We start from the raw sequence: 12,663 nt of genomic DNA on the forward strand, positions 1-12,663 counted from the left end.
CTCTAATTTGATAATTGGATAAATAGGTCCAATATTGTACAATCCATATATACTTTCTGCTTGTTTGTTCATGACAGTGTCTTGCTTGTTTGTTTGTTTGTTTGAGACAGGTTTTCTCTATGTAGCCCTGGCTGTCCTGGAACTCACTCTGTAGACCAGGCTGGCCTGGAACTCAGAAATCTACCTGCCTCTGCCTCCCAAGTGCTGGGATTAAAGGCGTGTGCCACCACCACCTGGCTGACAGTGTCTTGCTGAGTACCACATAATGGTCTTAACATCATGCTTCTCCTATCTCAGCCTCTCTATTAGTAATATTGTTTAGTTCATATTTTTATACTATACTATGGTTTTCAGAACAGCTTACATATTTCAAAAGTATTTATATACTCAAAAGAAACATAGACAATTAGCTTGCAAGGTGGTTTGTAAGAGAACAACAAAGAGACTGAATGCTTTGCTTGACGTTTGTAACTATTGTATCAACTTTGAAGAAGAGGACTTTATAAGTTACTCTTTCTCTGAGATGAATGCTTTTCCAAATTATCACAGCCAATGAACCAGATTCTTACCCTCACCTAATGTCTGTGCCACCCTCCAAGCAGAACCATTGTTCATTGAAACAGTTGGTGAATGACGTTATGGATAGATCATCTTAATACACACACCATTTCTTAAATGAATGTAACTTGTTCTCTGTGGGCTGAGAATAAGGACACTCACTTAAGTCAAATAGCGTTGACCATAGCAGGAAGTCTGTATTCAAAAATCTTGCCTACAATTCATTCCTTGGCACAGCAGAACTGTCAACTCTCAGCTTAGCTACGATGGAGGTAAAATCTTTTGGTGTTGTGAGGGTCATTGAAGTATACAGTCTTATAATGAAATCCAATGTCTAAAAATCATTATTATTTTTGGCTTGTACCACAGTAAGAGCCAAGATTTTAAGCTCTACTAAATACAAAACAAACAAAAAGACCTTATATATTTATGTTCATTTAAAAAAATGCTAGTAGTGATGTATTATTTTAAAACATACAGTTAATATATTTGGAGTTATTTAAAAATTTATATTGAGAAAAACATATTTTCAGTATTGTTAAATTGATTGTTGTTTTATATCAAATAACTTTTATAATACTCATTTTTATTATTATAATATTTTATAAATTGTAAAGAATATGACAAAAAAGTTATTGTAGGTATTGAATGGGGGGTCTCTGGGAGGAGTTGGGGTACAAAAGGGAAACTAGAATGTGATTTAATTCTGTTTACTTAAAATATGTTTTTAAATGTTAACAAATTCAGACACATTGAAATCATGTATCTTTTCTCATCATAATGCAATAAAACTTAAATCAATAAAAAAAAAAATCTCCTGTCTCAAGTAAACAATTCTTACCATTTATTCTTTGCCTTGTCAATAAATGCTGATCACCCAATGGCTGAGCAGAAGAGAGAATAGGGCAGAAATTGAGCAAGCCAGGGGAAGGAGAGAGAGGGAGGGAGATTCAGACTGGAATTCAGGAGGATGGAGAAAGTAGAGCCTTGTGGAGAGGGTCTGGGAAGACATCATTGGCAAAAACATGTGAAGAAGAGAGAGCTAGACCAATGTTAAACTGCAAGCATCCCAGGTGTGATGCTGGAAGGAAGGAAGCCAGATTAGCATAGCGAGTTCACGTAGATCGCTTAACCGCAACTATTGAGCAGTAGCTTGAAATAAAACCTTGTTTCTCTATGTGGTTACTGGGGACTAGCATAGGGTAAAGACATACAGCAACTGCATTCATCCACTGTTTACATTCATATTAAAATTATCATTTTACATCTCACTCTTGTATCTCTACTTTTTGATCATCATCACAATAGTTATGCAGTCATAAACATTTTCTATCACATTTTCTATTTAACCCACAACTCCTTTGAAAGTGTGATTTTATTCACTTAAAACGTTTATGGGACTAGCTTAATTCTATTGTTTCTGGAGTGGAACAGATAAAGATGTATTTGTTCTGTCCTGAGCCCTGTTAGCATGCAAATGATTTGCTTCATAGCATTCATATCGGAGGATCTGTAAGCCTTGAGTTGGTACTATTAGTGCTATTGCTCAGTTCTTCTGTACTTTCTCTGGTTTTGTCTCTTTTTTTTTTGTATCAGTTTCTGAGACTTTCAAACCAGTTTGCTCAGGTAATCATGGTAGAGAACTCTGTTTTAGCTTAATTTTTGATCTATCCAAATGCTTCGCAAAACATATCCTTTCATGTGAACACTGCTGATTTCTTCCATCTCAGCTGCTATCTGACAGAAAATGGGGACAGCCAGAGGAGACTTCCCACATATTCCCCTGAATCTGCGGTAGATCTGCTATGGAACCCAAGCACTGCGGTCACTGGCCTTGCTCTCATGCTGCCTCATCTGTTTCTTCCCAGCCTTGCTTTCCATTGGACCCTTTGAACTCCTGCTGTTCTTCTTATGAATTATCTTCCACGGCATGAAGTGAACATGGCAATCTTCTGCTGTCTTTATTGCCCAAAGAAGCAGATACAACTGAGTCTTCCTGTAGTTAACCCTTTTCAGGTACAGAGCCTGAGAATAAATTGCATTTATTCTGACCCACAGTTGGAGGGAGTAAAGTGCATCATGGCATCAAGGCAGGGAAGACATGGCAGCAGGAACCTGAAGCTGTGAGTCGAATGGTGGCCTTTGGTGTTCAGCATCCTTCCTTCCCTATTTTCTATTGCCTGAGACTCTAGCCTGGGGGTGGTGTTACATGTATTTATTGTGAGTCTTCCTGCTTTGGTTAAACCCTGAGACATGTCATCATTGTGATTTTAAACCAGTCATTTTGACAACAGAAATTGAGCTTAGCAGTACTAAAGGGTAAGATCTCTGAAAGGTTTCTCTTCTTTTGTTCTTTTATTGGTGGGTGGATGTTACCATCTCTTTTTTTGCATTTCCCAGTTCCTTGGCAGATGGAGGTGTCTTGGTAGAGGACCATGAATGTCTCCACATAGGGATCTCAGACCACTTCTCTTGCCTTTTACAGGAATGACAGAATTGATTATATTGTATTATAGTTAAGACTGCCATTTGGGGACTGTCTCTTGTTCCCCAGTTTGTATTTGATCACACAATAAAATGTAATAGGGATTGGAGCATAGCTAAAAGGTTAGAAGTACTTGCCACTCTTGTAAATGACCTGATTTTAGTGTTCAGGACCTATGCTAGATAGCTCACAACTAACTAACTATCAGGCTCCAGCTCTGGAGGATCCCATACCCTTTTCAGGACTCCACTGGTACACACACACACACACACACACACACACACACACACACTCACCAATAATAAAATAAACTCTGAGAAAAATATATTATGACTTTTCTTCAGGTTTTCTGGGCCAACCTTTTTTTAGTCTTTTAGCAGTAGGCCTGAGGAGAATTGCAGTAGACTAGAAGGGGAGAAAGTGGAAACTTCCTGGCATAACTCTCTACTTCCAAAGACATCTCCAAGAGAGGAAAGCACGGAGTGAATGAGTGGATTTCTGGAGCATCATCCCTGGAATCCCTCCTTTGGATACTGAGCATCTTCAGTCTCTGCTTACATGGATATAATGTAAGTCTACCTTAGCTTCCTTAACCTTGGATCTGAGTTCCCCCATAAACCCTGTCATCTTTTTAAGCTATGGTGCTTCTGGGGATGAACAGTAACTTTTGGCCACTCTTAGGATGGGAAATTTTCCCCTATTGAGCCTCTTGAGAAAGGTGCTGACTCACAGGTTAGCCTATCACCTGAAAGAATGTTAAGGAAGGAATTGTATTTATAGTTAGGAGTTACAGCTCATTGTAACCTTTACGGGAACAGGGTTCCAGCAGGCCTTGTGCTCAATCAAGTAGGTCAAGGAAGAGACGTTATCTACCAGTGCCTGTTTCTTCACGGTTCATGAGGTGACAGGAACAAACAGTCTGTAAAATGTCCTTTACATTTAATCTAGGTAAAAGGAGATCCTTTGCTGAATGTTATGTTAGCTTCCATTCCAGAAATGAGAAGAGCCTCAGAACCCTGAATGAATCTAAAGATTGTCTTAGTCAGCGAAGGTCCCTGGAGTTTACTGATGAGATATTTTAAAAAGCTACTAGAAGTCAGAACATGGAGAAGGGAGATAAAACCACCTGTATTTACCATGCAAAAAGCTGTACCTGGTATTCGTACCCATTGTCTTGCTTTGAGAAGGTCCATATTTGCCCAGTTCCATGGCTTCACTATTCTCTCAGGGGAGTCTGTTAGTGGCAGAAGCTTTAACGGCTGGCTTTGACTTGTCTGACTCACACCAGGTGACTGATGGGAGAACAACAGGAAATTTAAAGATGAAAGGAGTAGCTGAGCAAAGATACTGGAGGGGGAAAAAAAAAGTAGCTGCTTATGTAAGCATCTCCTGTGGAGAAGCTGAAAGGTGGGAGAGCAATCACTGTGCAGCCCCTGGAGGGGTGGCTCGGCTTTCACCATCCATAGGGCCAGAGGCTTCCCCTCACCTGTCCAAGGTTTCATGTAGCCTGAAATTTAATGGTTTGTTAACGGTTTTAGGTAGGCAGTGCCCATAGAGGTTTCAGCCGCTTTCATGCCTCATAGAGGCTCCTCAAGAGAAGCCGCAACATCAGAATAAGTCATGTCATTAATGTTTTTAACTTCAGAAATGGACATTTTTTTTATATATATAATTCAGACGTAGGTGACATTAAACAGAAATCAGGAACAAAAGGAAAGAGCGAAAGACATTTAAAGCCAAAGTCACCACACAGTTAGGTCCCCTTGTGGAGAGCAGAAACCGTTCTAACGGGGTGGGATGGGTTGTAGTAGATCTTGTTCTGTTCTTGGTCAGGCAGAGATGCCTGTGGTCTGCCATCTTTCTTGTTATCTGAGGTGAAGCAGCTGGGAAAGGGGTGTCCAGCTGCAGCCACCTACTTTTCCTCAGGACATAAATCTTGTCAAACTGTCTGCCATCATCTGTCTGTCTTTGAGCCAGGCAAAGGAAAGGAGAGACAGTCTGGTAGCACTTGAACCAAACTGACTGGTTTAGCTGGCTGTCAGCTACTGACATCAAAATGAAAAGGAACTGAGGGGGGATATTTAGCAGCAAGCTAGCAAAAGTAGGTTGCTTCAACTCCAGGATGAGTGTCAAATATAGTAATTGTGTTTTGGGATGGACTTGGGTGTTTTCTCAGGGTTCTTGCCCCCCGAATACAAACACTTTAAGTGAGTAACACACAGATAAGCAAACATAGAAAGATGACTTTATGGGGGGGGTGATAATGCCGATTAGGGAGAAATAAGCTATCAAGATCAACAGTGGGCCACAAGCATGAGAGTGTTCAAGGGCCCTGATCATATGTTGGGGTTCCTCCTATGTGTTTCAAAATAAGTAGGAGGTTGCTTGCTGAGAGGTTAGTTTGGGTGGTTTTCTATTTTGATTAAAAGATTCGGTAGGTCATCATATAATAATTTTTTTACTGCATATGTCCCTTCCCATAAATGCATTGGATTAGAATCACATGGTCTAGGCATAAGGTGGTAGGTAGGGGAGTTGTCCTAAAAGTTTGAGAACACAGATCGACTATCACAGGAGGATTATACGATTTGTAAATAATCTCATGAAACTGTTTGCGCATGAAATAGCAGACATAGAGTGCTTGGGACAGTGCTGGTCACAGAGTAAGTTATCTGAAATTGTGTTGATTTTCTGTCTGAGTGTCCACAGCGACAAGAGTTAGAACCCCATAGGATTCCATCTACAGGGGATTGGGAACATCAAAGCTTTATGTCTTTCCTGTGCTCCCAACTTTAACTGTGACACAGCTGAGTGTTATCTGGGTGAGGCCATCCTTATACCTGTGGATCTGCAGTCTTTGTCCCAGTCCTTGAGCCGATGGGGCAGGAAGTAGTCTTGACACTCCAGGTGGTGTCAGGAGCCCTGTTCCACGTGTGCTTGAGTAGAACAACCTTTGAGACTGTACAGGGGGAGGAAGCTCTGCTGAATATTTCCTCAGAGACTCGTGGTCTCATTTGTAGCAGATCTATATCTAAACCAGCACAGGGTACAGTTCCCAAAATAGCCTGTATTTTTTTTCCCTTTCCCTTTATGCAGACTCATTTATCCCAGATCCCACATGCTTGGGGAAGACTTGAGGACTAGTAAGTCTAGTGAGATGCCTCTGCATCATTGCATGCTGTCAGCTGGCAGCTGGGAGCCTTTCCTCCTCTTCCTGCACAGCTGTTCCCTCTGTGTGTGGCAGCCCACCCAGCTGGGCCGGGACAGAGAGCCTTTTCCTCTGACGGGGTGCAGAGCTAGAGATGGTGTTTGTTTGTCCTAGATAGGACTGCTGGTCTACAGACCAAAAACACAAGGGATGAAGTGAGTCTGCTCCATCGCAAAGAAGGGGTTCTATTGAGAGATGATGACAATCAGTAGTCTCCCATTTTGGCTCTGGAAGGAGTTATTGGTTCCAAGAGTTACTCCGGAGGGAATATCTCAGTGTCCAGAAACTAGTTGGGAGAGGTGGTCATAAAGGAAGGGTCTGGAATAGTCTCTACTGTTAAGAATTAACCATATTTTATTCTGATTATGAGATGCCCAATCCCAGCTTCCTCGGGTTTTCTTTCCTACCTATGTGATAACTTTCCTTTTTAATTCTGATTTGAAAAGTAAAATTGATGTTTCACATTTATTGTTGGTATAGCATTTTCCAGTGGCTGTCTTTAAAAAAAAAAAAAAAAGAGCCACAGATGTGATGGATTTAAGACAACAAGAATTTATTCTCTCACCATTTTGGACTCCATAAGTGAGGATTCTAGGTGTGCATGGGGCTGGGCTCCATCTAGATGCTCAAGTGAGGGACTCTTCCTCATCTCTACAATTTTGTGGGCTGCTGGCGTTTTCTGACTTCTTCTAGTTGCTTTGTACAAGTCCATGTCTATCTTCTGTTTGCCGCCTTTGTGTGTGCATTTATGGTGTGTGTGTGTGTATATATGTGATAAGTTATTTCTCCTCTGGTGAAATAAGCCAATTCAAGCCACATTAAAATACGTAAAGGCAGGTTTATTGTCATGAAGAGGGAGACAGAGGGAAGGGGGAAGAGAGAGAAAGAAAGAAAGAATGTGTGCAGAGAGTGGGGTGAGAGATGGAAGGAGAGAGAAGTGAGACCAAAATGCCTGGATTATGTAGGGAAGAGCCTCTGGGGGAAGGGCAGCCCAGCCCCTGGCCTGGAAAGTTCAGGGTTGGGGGCTGGGTATGTCAGGTAGGGACTGAGGGATGCTGGGAGAATCTGGAGGCCAGGTCTGCTTTGGTATATAAAATATGTACCTCAGTCCCTTCTCTGGGATGTGTGTGTGTGTGTGTGGGTGTGTATGTGTACATATATATGTATATATATTCATGTATATATGTACATACATGTATGTGTGTATGCATGTATGTATTTATGCATGTATATATGCATTGTAAGAGATGTATGTTAATGTTAAGGATGTTGTTCAGTTGGCAAAATGCTTGCTTGCTTAGCATGCCAGAAGTCCTGAGATCATCCCCCAGCACTGCATAGAACTGGCTATAGTAGCATAACTGCAGGGTGGAGACATGAGGATGAGAGTTCAAATTCATTCCCTGCTACATAGTGGTTTCATGGCCAGCCAGGACTTCATTGAGACCCTCTCTCAAAAAACCAACCAACCGACCAACCAACCAACCAACCAACCAACCAACCAACCAACCAACTAGGCAACAAAACCTAACAACAAATGTGTAGGATGGCATCTAGAGAGCTGCTGTCAGACTGGGGCAGAGCTTTCTAGCCCAATGCCTTTAACTTAGTCACACCTACACAGTCCAGATTTTCAAACAATGTAACACCATTTGAGTAGTCCTGTGAAAAGATGTCTTTTGGGCCACTGTCCAGCCAATCTGTCTAATGATGGTAAGAAACACAGTCACATGTTAGCAAATGATGCTCATGATCATAAACATGGTGCATTTCATGCAAAAAAAAGTAAGTCAAGTTAATCTGTCTCTTAAGATAAATATCAAAGATGCATTTAAGGGCAGGAGAAAAATAAATTTGTGAATGAAGTCGTGAGAGATGGGAGCAAGCAGACAGCAGCCAAGAGACTGGATCCTGAGAGCACTCAAGTGATTCCCATTGCTAAGGAAACCACTTCACAACTTCCTGTGTCTGTCTCAGCTCTCAACAGCTGCCGTGCTTGTAATTTGGCTCCCCTGAAGCATGGTAAGTTCTAGGTAAAGAAAACTCAGAGCCTTAATTTAGAATGGAAGGAGAAACGGTGATAATGCCGCATAATAACATGAGAGGGCTCTTTGTTTGTTTTGTTTTGTTTTGTTTTTTTAAGACAAGGTTTCTTTGTGTAGCTCTGGCTATCCTGAAACTCCTTTTGTAGACCAGGCTGGCCTCAAATTCAGAGACCTGCTTGCCTCTGCCTCCTGAACGCTGGGATTAAAATCTTTTCTACCACCACTGTAACAGTGAGTGTTTTTTTTTGTTTGTTTTGGTTTGTTTTTCTGAGACAGGGTTTCTCTGTGTGTAACCCTGGTTATCCTGGAATTTGCTCTGTAGACCAGGCTGGTCTCTAACCAAGTGTTGGGATTAAAGGCGCATGTCACCATTGCCCTGTTGCTACCAGAATGTTTTAAAAGAGAAGGCTCCTTTTTCTTCCCCAAAGTCCCCTGAGGACAGGGACAGTTACTGAAAGTGACTTCTCCTCTGGTGTGTTTAGGTCTTGTAGGATGACAAAATGGAAAAGAATGTTGTCAGCTCGTTCTCCCAGTTCAAGTGTGTCCTACTAGCAAAAACTGGTTGACTCTCTCTCCTTTTGTTGATCTCTATCCAAAATGACAGCAATGTGGGATACCCCAGTGTGCCTGTGAAGGAGTGGGAGGGATACCGCCAGGTTAGCAAGCTTTCTAGCAGGAAGCTCACAGTCTGCAGAGGAATGTGGTTTAAATCTTGGGCTTTGTCAAGAAGAGTTCTACCAAGAGAATCTTCTCCATTCTGCTTCTCCAGCATCCTCTTTATATGTGTAACAAAAGGAGTATGTGCCTATCAGGTTTCTTCCCCCCCACTACCTCCAACACTACTGGGCAACTGTGACCTTCTCTTTGTCTTTTTCCCAAAAGAATAAATTTGTCCCTTACATTTTTTTTTTTTTGTACAAAGTAGGAGTTGGTTATAGAAATGATGTGCTAATTCTGGGTGTTATTGACCCTAAGAAATAACAGACTAAAATCTAGAATAACTTCTTATCTTTTGTCAAGTGAAAATCCAAGACACTACATGAAGAACAATCATCAACTGACACTTTACAGCAACCTTAACTTGTTCCAATGGACATTATAGTTGGAGCCTGTGGCTCTTGATGAGCCATGATCATAATGGCTTATTTAGTCTTACTCTCATAGTGTTGCCATCTGTGTTGGTACTTTTCAACTTACTGAAGGTCACATAGGTTAACTGTCCCTTCCTAATGACCAAGGCACTCAAAGTGCACATAGAAAGTGACATGGGCTTGAGCTGTGTATGCATCTGATTTCTGATCATTACTTAAGGTATTAAATAGTAGGTATGTCACAAGATAATGGAGATGATATTTTCACTTAAATTTTATAAGAATACCTGCTTGTTCATATCCAATCAGTATATTCCGAGGCACAAAACTTGGCATTTTACTATCGAAACTTTGTGTCATTTTACCCACGACATAGCCCTTAGGTAAGAGTCAGGCTTAGCACAAAGACATCTCTCTTGGTCTGCATTGGAGTATGGGAGAGGCCTAGCTGCTGGAATTTGAGAACTCTGTCAGGATCTGTTAATAGTTCAGACAGGAAATCAGCCAACCTTACCTGGGTTAGTCCCCAGAGTCAGCATCTCTCCACATCTTTGTCGGTTGATCAGCTAGCTGTCCTGTGCCACGCCACGGCACTAAAAGTTGTCAGTGCTTCAGAATGTTATCTCTCTGCTGCTGTCTTTGTCTTCAAAGGGAGCTGGATGATCTACCATAGGCTTTCAGTCTCTTCAAGACCATGTTCCCTCCTCATTTAATTCCACTCCCAGTCTAACTTCACAAACATCTCAACTGCCTCTCCCTGCCCTGAGGGAAGGGAGTTCCAAGTTGCAGCAAGAAGAAAATTTTATTCTTTTATCATTGACATACACAGAATGAGCATATCTGAATGACTTGGGAAGGCTCTTAGTCTTCTGCATATTTAGAGAGAGGAAAATGCAGGATGAATTTAATGTTTGACAAGGCATGCAGCTGCTTCTGAGAAAAGGGACTCGTGATGGATACAGAGGGACCAGAGAGACCACAGAGGCTCATTCTAGCTTCTCAAACCATACTGCTGTTAATAGTGCAAACTCTGGATTCCCTGACCTGGACTGAGTGGCTCTCACATCTGTTCTTTGGCCATGTTTAGTGGCTGTTGCAAAATCACTATGTGTTGCTTGTTTCAAATTATGAATATGATGTTGAGGGTAGGGAATCCAAAAAGGACTAAAGTGTTCTGCACATCAACTTGTAATGCTATTTTCTTCCTATGGGGTCACTCTAGATACCTGCTCCCTGCCCCCACAACCTGCTTAATACTGAAATCCTCTACATGTCCTTTGCCTTCCAGCTGAGATGTGGAGGAGCCTGCATGCATAGTAGGGTGTGGAGCTTCAGCAATTAGCTGCTGGCTCCCACTTTGGTATTAATAAGAGAGGTGAGAATGAAGGTTAATTGTTACTTCACAGAACAATTCTGCAGATAATTAATGAAAGTATTTTTCCTTAAGAAACAGGAGATTACCAATTAATTTTGCAAAAGACCCGAAGAGACTGCCTTATTCTTCCTGGATCTGGTTTTCCAGGAAACGGGGGATGATTAACAAGTATCACTCAGCATTTGTATAAGGAAAAACAATTATAATACCCAGAAAGTGAAGGTAAAACCCAAGTGAGTTAGCAGAACATTTTCAGTTAAGAAAATGTTCATTTCCAGTTGTCCTCCTTATAGAGTAGAGCTGCAAAAACCCAATTAAACACTGCTTTCAACATTATAATAAATTTCCATATATGCATGTATAAATAAAATATATGTGTGGCTTAATAAGTATGTGCAGAGGCTTTTTTTATACACACGTGTACATGTTGTATAATACATGTAGACACACACATATATACACACAAACACCTGCACATACATGGCTAGTCACATGGTTATGTATAATGAATACATACAAATTTGTATGTTTATGCTTTTATTATGAGTGGCAGCAAAGGATGCTGATCAGTGTACCTAGTATATTCCCATTTGTGTTTCAGAAGATAGGATAACATATACAAATATATACATATATATACACACATATATGTATGTACATATATATATATATATATATACACTTTGATATCATTTTACAATTTAAGTGAAATCTTTGATACCTTTGCAATTTTTGTATGTGAAAGCATATGTTTGGTTTTGACATTTTTTTCCTAGGTTAGCATATTGTCTCACTGTTAGGTTTGACTACTTTCTTCCTTTGTTTGAGACTCCACCTTTTTTAGTTACTGCATTCCCACATCTGCTTGGATTCTTTGTAAGCATGAGATGGTTGCCTCCTGCTTCCCTGGTTGAATCTGAATGGCTAGGCTGCACACCTCTTTAGAGCTGTGGTTTCTCTTCTTCATGACAAGAGCAGTTAGTGTGTGATTTCAACGTTTGCTGCATTTTCAGTGGTTTCTAGCAAGGTTGTGATGCTCATCTGGCCAGACACCATTACTTTTGTTTGGGGGCTGGGAACTGGCTGCTGCATGATCCATAGAAGATTTGACAGTGTCCAGCTCATGCTTCTCTACCTGACAAGAAGATCATGGAATATGCACCCCCTTCCAGTCCTGTCGTCTTCCCATGCATTTCTGCTCACCCTCTGAGATAGCCCCATCCTCCTGACACATGACTGGGGATAAGGTTAGGACTACCTTACTGTAATATTGCCCTTTCATAAAGTTAGTTTCCATATTTTGTCATACTTTTCTAATTTTTACTCATTTTTTATAGTTCTAAGGATATGTTCTGAGTTCCAAGACTTTGCTTGTTTAAAAATATAGACTAGATGTTTCTTCACTCTGTGTATGATAGCTTAAGGGTTTGAGCCTAAAGATTGTTAAGAGAAAACCAAGAACAAGAATCTGAAGCTGTCTTGGCTTGAGAGTAATAAAGAGGCCTGCACTTGGAGGCACTTGCTTTTCTGAAAGAACCACCATGATATCAGTGTCTGTGGGGCAGGCAAGTCTCATTGACGTGGGAGATAGCACAAGTACCTCACTGAAGCTCTACTGCTTAGGATGAAGATGTGAATGGAGAAGGGGCGGGGTTGCCAAGGCCCACGATGGAGGAATTCAATCCCTGGAAGGGCAGGACACTGCTGTTGAGATGCTTCCTGTCCCCTTATCCTGTGTCCATTTGTACTTTGTCAGTCTCGGGGACCTGGGAAAGTGCTGGGGATCAGAGGAAAATGGTGCAGCCTCGTGGTATTTGGATAGCTGCATTTAGGAACTGCTGTCTGGCTAATTGTTCTGATATGGAACTCTGCTGTCAGCTCACAGATAACCCTCTAGTAAT

The sequence above is a fragment of the Mastomys coucha genome, unplaced genomic scaffold, assembly GCF_008632895.1.
Source record: "Mastomys coucha isolate ucsf_1 unplaced genomic scaffold, UCSF_Mcou_1 pScaffold5, whole genome shotgun sequence".
NCBI classification, from domain to species: Eukaryota; Metazoa; Chordata; class Mammalia; order Rodentia; family Muridae; genus Mastomys; species Mastomys coucha.